Consider the following 10,613-nt stretch of genomic DNA (forward strand, 5'->3'; position numbering starts at 1 on the left):
AATTTTTTGTTTTCATTTAATAATTAATATCAATTTTAAAAAATTTAAATAAACAATTTTATTTTAGTTTGTGTTTCTTCTTAAATAATTTTTAATTTTAAGTGGTGATTACATGTTAATTGAAAATGCACATTATTTTCAATGTAATTATCTGGTTAATATCTTTTTGTATGCATATTTATTTAATGTTAGTGTTTATAATTGTCAGTTAACAAGGAAATAAGCAAATAAATGTTTAAGGAAATTTATTTCAACAATATATAAAAGCTTTTACTGACAAATGTTTTCAGAAATTTATTTCATCAATAGTATTATAAATAATAGTAATAATATAGTAGTATTATAAAATTTATTTATTTCCAGTTTCAGCAATATTATTCAGAATTCTTCTTCCTTTCTTTCAAACACTTTCTCTGTCTCCGTTATCTCAGCCACCTTGTTACTGATGCTTGTGTGACGTCAGGGAATTTACTTCGACAGCACCTATAATTCAATTTTAGCGTTTAATGATTTCTGTATAAGATAAACAGCAAAAAAAAAAAATAAGAGAAATTATCATTTACACTTTAAAATATTAATCAATACTTATCGAATATTAAGAGAACACAATCCAACCTTAAACTACAATATGTCTGTTTAAAAATTATTCCAGAAAAAATGTAAACAAAAGTAATTTTTATTGTAATTTTGGTATGATAATGGTATTAAAGTTAGTGTATAAGTATTAAATGGTATTATTTAATGTTGTTATATACCAGTTATTATAGTTAAAAAAATGAACCAAACTCAAAACAGGCCTAAATAACATTTTAAATTGGCAACGAAGCCAATTAAAATTAATGTTAGAAATGCATTTAAAAATTCGACTTTTTAATGCGTAACTAGTTGAATATTCTCACGAGACAAAATTTTTTTTAAAATAATCTATAAATTGGTGTTAATCAGCACTACGAAATCATTTACAAAACCGAAAGGCATATACCGATACTCACTAAATTTATAAAACTGAAAGAATAATTTTAAATTTATTTGACTTACTATTTTTTTGTTGTATTTAATGGCAACTTTACATAATTAGTATTTATTAGTTTTATACATTTTTGAAAGTTATATTACTAATGACTGATAGTCAAAATTTACCATAATAAAAACAGATTTCAAAAGCATAACATTAAAAAAAATAATTTCGTGTTTTCAGATAACGCCAGAAATATTAGTTTAGTGACTTTCTTCAAATATTCTACACCTACATGTTTATCATTAAGCTTATCTGACTTAACGAATAGAGAATGGAGAGTAAAAAAAAGTTCAATGAAGTACTTTTTTGCTTAAATAGATCAATAAGTGAGAAAACATCACTCATGTTGCAATTAGAATATTTGAAAAACAGATTATTCAGTTTAAAATAAAACAGTACCTAATGATAAACCAATCTGAAAATTCCATTCTTTAAATCTCTCAACGAATTTAAATTTTTGAACAACTTTCAAGATTGATATTTAAAATTTCGCCCCCAGCCATGATCTGAATTTCTGGGTAGCTAAAATGATTTAGGACTTATAGAAGAAACAAAGGAACAAACTTCTCCTTTCAAATTATAGCTAATTATAAATGTTTATATAAGCATGCTAAGTTCTTAAAATTTCTAAAATTTAAGCTATTTTTATGATAAAGTTCTTGTCAATTATTTTATTTTAAGTTAGTTTCCTCTTTTTTTTTTTTTTTGATTTAAAAGCTAAATTGTTTTAAAACTTCAATTTATTACATGGATGTATCTACTGTATATCAAGAATTGAATTTTTTTTTTCATTATTTGTTATGTTATCTTTCGAAGACTAGCTCAATAGTTTCCTTTACTATTACTAGATCACCAGGGAAGCAGGGGACCTTTACTGTTACTAACCAGCTCAATATTAAAAATAAAAAAACACCATAGGGCTCTTATATGGTTATTGAGTAGTTGCATCTGAGCTCATTGTTTCCCCCGGTAACGTAGGTAGCTCCTCTGTTCTTTGTGTGAAAAAAGCAAATAAGACCTCTTTTACTAAAATATTTAAATTTTTACAATATATGTCTACGAGATGGCGCTGCCATAAACATGATTTTTTTTTCACTTTTTTTTAAGTATAGCAAAAATAAGCAAAAAATTTTAATGCCTCAGATTTGAGGAAAATCCTCAATTTAAATTTATGATCACTATTTTATCTTATTATTTGGGCGTTAGAATGTACATATAACTTAAACACTAAATATTTAATAAACTTTTTTGAAAAAAAATATCAATTTGCTGAGATTTTTTTCTTTTAAATAAAAATTATCAAAATTAAAGAATAATTCTTAAAACTTTTCAATTCTTATGAACATACATAATGATAACATGCACTCGAGTAATATTATAGAAATTAAAAAACAAAATCATAAAAACTTTTATTTCACTCAACTTTCATATTGGTATATATTTCCCTTTGCAAAATATTTTATGACAGTCACCTTATTTAACAACTTTCCAAATAATGAGATTTCATTTTATTTCCCCAAATTAAGAGCGTTAAACAAAAAATACTAATTTTTTAATCTAGTAATAGAAAAATGTTAAGATAATAGGTAAGATAAAATAGGATGTTTGCTGAGCTTAACTACTTAAATTTATAACATAACATGCACTACATCTGTAAAAATAACATAAAATATTACCTGCAATTAATTGTAAGATCCTCGGATATTCTTGGATTGATTTGTCATGGAGAGGGGGTCATGGGGTCCAAATTGAGATCTTGAAGAAAGAGGTTGCTCAAAATTCTGTCGAATCGTGTTATAGCTGAAATTAACATAGCTAAACTTACTAATTTTAATAATAGTACACTGAACTTACTAAAATAATTTCATTAAATAAAGAAAAACGTAAAACAGTTTCAGAATATCAGAACTCATTATTTTGTGTCAATATAGCTGCAAAGCTATATTGCTATCATTCATTGACTTAATGTAAGAAAAAGAAGAAAAAAAACAATAAATCTATACAAATTCTCCCCCCCCCCTCCCCAGTAGTAGCTAAAATTTTTTTAAATTTTTTATTTTTTAAATAAGATAATACAATCCTGATGCATCCTCTAAATTTTAGTCTAATATTTGAAAATAATGTGAATAAGTTCTTACTCTGTTTACTTTACACACTCACCCCCCCCCCCAAAAAAAAAATTATGCTTAAGAAATTCTTTCTGAACTGGCAATACATATATTATTTTAATTTAAAGCTCATTACAGATTTAAATAAATTTAACATTTCGAAATGAAAAGAGATGCTTCAATCATCTTAGTTAAAAAAAAATTACTAAAACTGCAAAAAATTAAAAATCTGTTTAGTTTCTATATAAAATAAGTAAACCACCTCTGTGTAGAGACCTCTTCTATTTACGACCACTTTTAGAAGGCACAGATAATGTCAGAAATATTAGTTTAGTGACTTTCTTCAAATATGCTACCACCTTCATGTTGATTATTAAGCTTATCTGACTTAATGAATAGAGAATAGATTGTAAAAAGAAGTTCAATGAGTACTTTTTTACATAAATAGTAAATAAATATGCAAACATCACTGATGTTGCTCTTGGAATATTTGAAAAACAGATTGACCAGTTTAAAATAAAACAATACCTAATGATAAACCAATCTGAAAATTCCATTCTTTAAATCTCTCAGCGAATTTAAATTTTTGAACAACTCTTAAGATTGATTTTTAAAATTTTGTCTCCTTGCGTGATAAAAGAAACAAAGGAACAAACTTTTCCGTTTAAAATATAGCTAATTTTAAATTTATATATAATTCAGTTAAGTTTTTACAATTTTTATGATTTAAGCTTTTTTTATGATAAAATTCTTGTATATTATTTTATTTTTAGTTTTTTTTTTAAGTGAAAAGCATAATTGTTTTAAAATTTCGATTCATTACATGGATCTACTGCATATCAAGAATTTGCATTCTTTTTCGTTATTTATTTTGTTATCTTTCGAAGACAAACTCAATAGTTTGCTTACTAGATCACCAGGGAAGAAAAAAAACATCAATCTAACAAACTCAATATTAAAAAAATAATAATAATATTAAAAACACACCAGAGGGTTCTCATAGTTGCATTGAGCTCATTGTTTCCACCGGTAACGTAGGTAGCTCCCAAGTTCTTTGTGTGAAAAAAGCACATCAGATCTCTTTCACTCAAATATTTAAATGTTTACAATATGTGCTACGAGATGGCGCTGCCGTAAACATGATTTTTTTTTTTCTTGAAGTATAGTAAATAAGTCAAACTTTAAATGCTTTAAGATTTGAAGGAAAGCTTCAATTTCAATTTATAATCACTATTTTACTTATTATTTGGGCTTTAGAATAGACATATAACTTAAACATTAAATAGTTAAAAAACCTTTTTATGAGCATACATAATGGTAACATGCATTCGAGTAATATTTTAGAAATTAAAAAATTAAAACACAAAACTCTTTTTCACTCAACTTTCATATTGGTATATATTTCACTTCAAAAATTATTTTATGGCAGCCACCTTATTTAACAACTTTCCAAGCAATGAGATTTTATTTGATTTCTCCAAATTAAGCACTTGAAACTAAAAATATTAATTTTTTTAATCTAATTGTTGAAAAATAGTTAAGAAAGATTAGAGGTAAGATAAAATAGAATGTTTGCTGAGCTTACCAACTTAAATTAATAACATAACATGCACTACAGCTGTAAAATTTATGACATAAAATATTACCTGCAATTAATTGTATGATCCTTAGATATTCCTGGATTGATTTTGTCATGGGGATGCCAACTAAATTGAGATTTTCCAATTCATTGTAAAAGAGGTTGCGACAGTTATCTGCTCAATCCTCCAATCGCTCCAAAGTGTTACATCTGAAATTAACATTGCTGAACTTACTAATAATAATAATAGTAAACTAAACTTACTAAAATAATTTCATTAAGCTAAGAAAAACGTAAAACAGTTTTAGAATATCAGACCTCATTATTTGGTGTCAATATAGCTGCAAACAATTGTGCTATCACTGTCCATTGTTGACTTATATAATAAAAAAATGAAGAAAAAAAAACAATGAATCTATTCAAATTCTACCCCCCCCCCCAGTAGTAGCTAAAATAATTTTTAAATTTGTTATTTTTTACTTAAGATTATACAAACCTGATGCATCCTCTAAATTTTAGTCAAATATTTGAAAATAATGTGAATAAGTTCTTACTCTCTTTACTTTACACACACACAAAAATCAGATTATGCTTAAGAAATTCTTTCTGAATTGATAATACATATATTATTTTAATTAAAGCTCTTTACAAATTTAAATAAATGTAACATTTCGAAATGAAAAGTGATGCTTCAATCATCTTAGTTAAGAAAAATTACTAAGACTGAAAAAGATAAAAAATCTGATTAGTTTCTAAATGAAATAAGTAAAAATAAATGAATTAATTAATAAAAACTTAAATAATTTATTACAGAATTTATTACATTTATTAGAATTTATTACATTTATTATTGAAATAATTTATTACAGAAAATTTGTAAGAAATATCAATATTTAGGAGATATAGTAGTTTTTTTTTTTGTTTTATTTTATACTTTTGACAGTATAGAACTTTTGCGTAATGGTAATTTTTAAGTTTTTTTAGCGGGAAAATTTTCAGGTTTCTTTTTATTATTTTTCTTATAAATCCTTTTTTACAGACTCTTAAGAGTACAGAAAGAACATGTTTCTAATTTACGATGTATGCATTAAAACAACGTATACAAAACTACATTTTCTTAACATTTACTAAAACAAGTCACGCGTCCAAAAGTAATCATGCGATTAATTATACACCTTATATATGAAATCGTTAACTTTAATTTTGAAAGGTAAAGTTGATAAAAGTTAAGATAAATATTGGTAAAAGTTAAAATAAATAAAGACAGAAAAATAAAGATAAGAAAAAGTTGTACCGAATATTATAATCAGTTACTTACACGGTGTTTAAAAATTCCATACTGATTGCCCTCAATATACCTACAAATGGATATAAAAGAAATTCAAGTTTACATCTTATCTATTAAATAAGTTACATTAATAAATGTAGCAAAAAATCTAATATTCGAAGGGTAAATTAAATAAATTTAACTAAATAATTAATTTTTTAAATACAGCGAAACCACCGAGAAAGACCAACTCTGTGTAGTGACCTCTTTTATTTACGACCACTTTTGAAAGCACGGAATTTTTTCTATAGACTTTACAATAAAGAAAACCTTTAAACGAGACCATCAAAACCTACCCCAAACCACTGTAATAAGGTCAAAGAGGGGAAAACGAAAAAACTATCAACAGAAGAAATCTTAACGAAACAAATAAGTAGATTTAAATGTATTAATATTATTTGTAAGTGGCTCTTATTTAGAGCGCTCTTTTTTCCGATCTCTACAAGAGATATCCTCATGGTGCAGTCATTGTGCTCTAAAGACAATGCTATCATTTATTTATTTTAAGAGCTAAGACTTAAATTTAAGAAAAAAAAATATTTTCTAAAAAACTAAGAATCTCAAACAAACAAACCTCTTCTCATATTTAAAATCTAAGAATTAAAATCTCTTGCAGAAAATCATCCACCTTCCATAACATTTACTCAATCATAGTCAATAGAGGTAAGCTCAAGAACGACCAATTTCCATTAATAACCATTTTACGGAGATTGTTCACTCCCGAGAGGTTTCACTGTATAATCAAAGACTAATGCTAAGCCGTAAGAACAAAGATGGGATACGGCAACTCAATTTTAGCTTTCAATAAGTGTACTATTTAGTGTATAAGTATATATATTTACTTACTATTATTCTTTTTTATCTATTTTCATACATGCTATCATATTTAACACTAGAAAGACTGAAACTTAGTATATACCTATATTGCCCAAAATCAGTCAAAATGACTGGATGGTAAAAGAATAAATAAAGAAATTTATTTAAAATTAATTTTTAATATTTTTTATATTATTTACAATTATATAACAAGTTATTAGTATATTAACAATAAAAAAATTACATGTTGCACAAAATTCTAAGAAATTGTGTCATTATATAAATCATTGTTTTTATAATTGAAATTAAAAGCAGTAAAAATGACTTCCTGGGGCAATATAGTGTTAATTATTTTCAAAAAATAGGTAGAATAATTCTTATGAACAAGAATATGAGGGTAACTTTATATTTTTAATGCATAGAGTTCATCTATTACTCAATAAGTATTGTATATTAAGCGTAAAATTTTTTTAAAAAAAACTGTGTTCAAAAAAATATTTTACCTTCTAAAAATTCAATAGATAAATTATTTTAAATAGTTAACCACAAAATAAAACTTCATAAGGTTAAGTAAGGTCAAACATAATAAGGTAAGGTAAAACATTTTTTAAAATATAAATGAATGTCATATCCATACCTTATTTAAATAAAGCATTGCATTTTGAATAAGCCTTATAATCTCCTAATATTTGATTAATTGTATTTATTTACCTCTTAAAAATTGCAATGCTGATTAGAAAGCTTCATTTTTTTGCTATTACAAAATTACATTGTGACATTTAAACTAAGTCTTTTCCTATTGAAAACAAATAGGTTGCTGAAAAGTTATTATTATAAGATAATATTATAGTACCATTACATATTAAAGTTTTTTTTTCTCTTTAAACTTATTTTTACTTAATTTGTACTTAGTATTGAGACTTTTTTTCTTTAATATTTTTATTTACTCTACAATTTTTATTATACAATTGTATACTGTAATGGTAAGCTGTTTTAAACATGAAAAAATATGTTTGTCCAGTTAAAAGTCTTTTCCTTTTCAAAACAGTTACATTATTGAAAGATGCAATGTCATAAGATTATTACCCATAATACTTTGAGTTATTATTTGACAGGCCCTTAAATTTTAAATAAACCAGTAACAATTTTAATAAATAAAATAATTTACTTAGATTTAGGTATTGTCTTTAATTTTCAGAATAGAATTTTGTTTCCTAAATTTTGTATATTTTAATAATATGTAGTACATCATTATTAATATTAAAACAAATTTGGATAATTAAACCAATAATCAGATTGATTAAATTTTAATGATAAACCATTTTAAATAGGAAAAAAGTGAATTTGGGCACTTAAAATAAACATTTTCTTTTAAAAAAAATTAGATTCATGAAATTATATTAATACATCCATGGCAAGCAAGGATAGATAGGTATTCTTTAGCCAAGAATACATCATTTCAAACATGAAGAATTAAATTTGTGCTTCAAACTGAGCATTTTCCTTTTAAAAACAATTGTTTATGATAACTACAATCATCAATATTATCCTAGCACCGTAACATATAGTGAATGTTAAATTAATTTAAGAAAATTTAAGACATTGTATTTCAGTATTGTCCATTTTTATATACATAGTACATTATAAACATTTACAAACGTTACAGTCTTATGACTTTGCAGCAATAACAATCTAATTTTCTTTCAAAAATAATGTAATTGCTTTGAAAGGGAAAAATCTTAGTTTTAATTACCAAATTTATTATTTCAAGTTTAGATAGTAGAATGGCGAACCAATATCATTTTTAAGTAAAGTAAACAAAAATGATCCAATAAAAGGAAGATAAGTCTTAATTCAAAATGCAAGGCTTTTTTTCTCTTAGTTTCAAATTTGAATGACAATCATTTTTTCTTAAAAGAATGGTTTGTCTTATCTTATTCATAGTTATCTTTTTTAAAACGGTTTATCAATACAATTTTGAGAGGATAAAATAAAATAAAAGTTAATTAATCAATTAAGAAATCAAACGCTTAATTTCAACAATGTTTTGGAAATGATTGATGTAATTAATTGAAATTCCTTTTAATTAAATGACAGTATATCTTCTAACATTATAAGTATACAATATTTCTCAATCAGAATTAAACTCATAGCATATTTTAAAACGTTCTAACATTGTAGTGCAGCTTTTGCATGAGCATGCAAAACAATTATAAAACTTTTAAGTAAAATAGTAAGGAAATTTTTTTTTAAAATAGCATACATTTTAGAAATTTTAACATTTCGAACAATTTTTAATTCAGAAGCATTTGAAATTACTTACCCGAAATAAACGTTCTTCCATGAAGTTCCTTGACGAGAATTTTTCAGGGCATCTCACCTTTTCTTCCAAAATACATTAGCCCTTTGTACAGCCGAGACTGAACAACGCCAGTTCGCAAATGGACCACACATTTGAATGTCTTCCTATTGGGTATATTTTAAAAACCCCGTTTAGGAGGAGGGGTCTCCTTCCAAGGAGTATTTTTTTTAATTTTGAACTTTTTTTCACATTCCTTCCAGCATTAAACTCATAATTTAAATTTGTTTTTAAATATTTTCCTTTTGATATGTAATTAGTAAATCCATTAGAATAAATTTCTAATGTACTATTTATTTTCGAAAATAATTAAATATAAGAATTATTTTCGGCATCAAAGAAGAGTAATTGGTTTATTCATATTTATATAAAAGAAAAGTTTAAGGTGCATAACAAGTTCACGGTGAGATTGTAATGTCCAAATGTCCAGCATGTAGAAATTCAATCACCCATCCAAAAAAAATATTTTTCCCGCTCATACTAAAAGAATTGATTTAATAATTATTTTAATAATTGAAAAACCATTCGTTATTTATAAGAGATTTTAAACAGAGAAAATATAAAATAATTTCTGAATAAATTAATTACGTTAGATGAAAGGGAGCTAGTATAGACATTTAATGCAAATTTGTCAAAAGCGCTTATTAAATAAAATTTTTAACTCATGAGGCATTTTCTTAACAATGACTTGAACGCATTACTAAATTCTGGTAAATATCTGAACATAAAAAGGAGTTTTTTTTTTCCAATTTTTTTTTTTAAATGTTGTTTTCGCACACACTAGCTCTACTACTCAGGGCTAGAGTGGATAATCTTGGTATCTTGTTAAGTACACATTTATTTTAAATTATTTATTATCCAAGCCATATTAGGGAATAAATATTGACACATATATAACTCAAAATACTAATTCGTAAGAGAACTTTTCACTATACTAAGAAAGAAATTTTTAAAAAATTTTAAGTGTCAACTTTAAATGTATATTGAGACACAGTCCTGGTAGTTCTACCTATCGCGGGAGATAGAAGTATGGTAGCTATTTTTTCCTTGATATTTAAGAATTTTTTTTTTAGTAAAGATAAAAGGTCTATGATTAAAATGACTATATTCATAGCTATATTTAAAGATTAACCATTTGATCTCCTGTTATCAAGTTTTTGATGGAACTAACCCGAATATGCATGGAGAGGAAAACCACGAAAACCTCCCTCGGTTTCCAGAAAAATAAAATTCAAAATTTCCTGAAAATTAAAATATCAAAAGAAGAAAGTCCCTCCATCTTCAAAGAATTTTCGTATGCTGTCTTTAGACAACTGTTACATTCAGATTTACGGAGCTAAATTTTTAAGGAAATTTACAGGTTTTAGGACGAAAGGAAGAAATATCATTCCACACCAATATTTTGA

General features: G+C 25.1%; 1 long non-coding RNA gene across 1 annotated transcript; it reads right to left on the reverse strand.

The window, feature by feature from the left end:
• Positions 1–268: 268 nt before the first annotated feature.
• On the reverse strand, positions 269–9,321 carry LOC147813946 (uncharacterized). The gene is made up of 5 exons (XR_015432647.1): positions 9,172–9,321; positions 6,024–6,063; positions 4,773–4,915; positions 2,695–2,818; positions 269–483 (listed from the first exon to the last, which is right to left on the reverse strand). It is a non-coding gene; the product is annotated as an uncharacterized LOC147813946 (long non-coding RNA).
• Positions 9,322–10,613: the final 1,292 nt, after the last annotated feature.

Source organism: Parasteatoda tepidariorum, chromosome 3 (genome assembly GCF_982258835.1).
Source record: "Parasteatoda tepidariorum strain Cologne lab strain chromosome 3, Ptep-v5.0, whole genome shotgun sequence".
NCBI classification, from domain to species: Eukaryota; Metazoa; Arthropoda; class Arachnida; order Araneae; family Theridiidae; genus Parasteatoda; species Parasteatoda tepidariorum.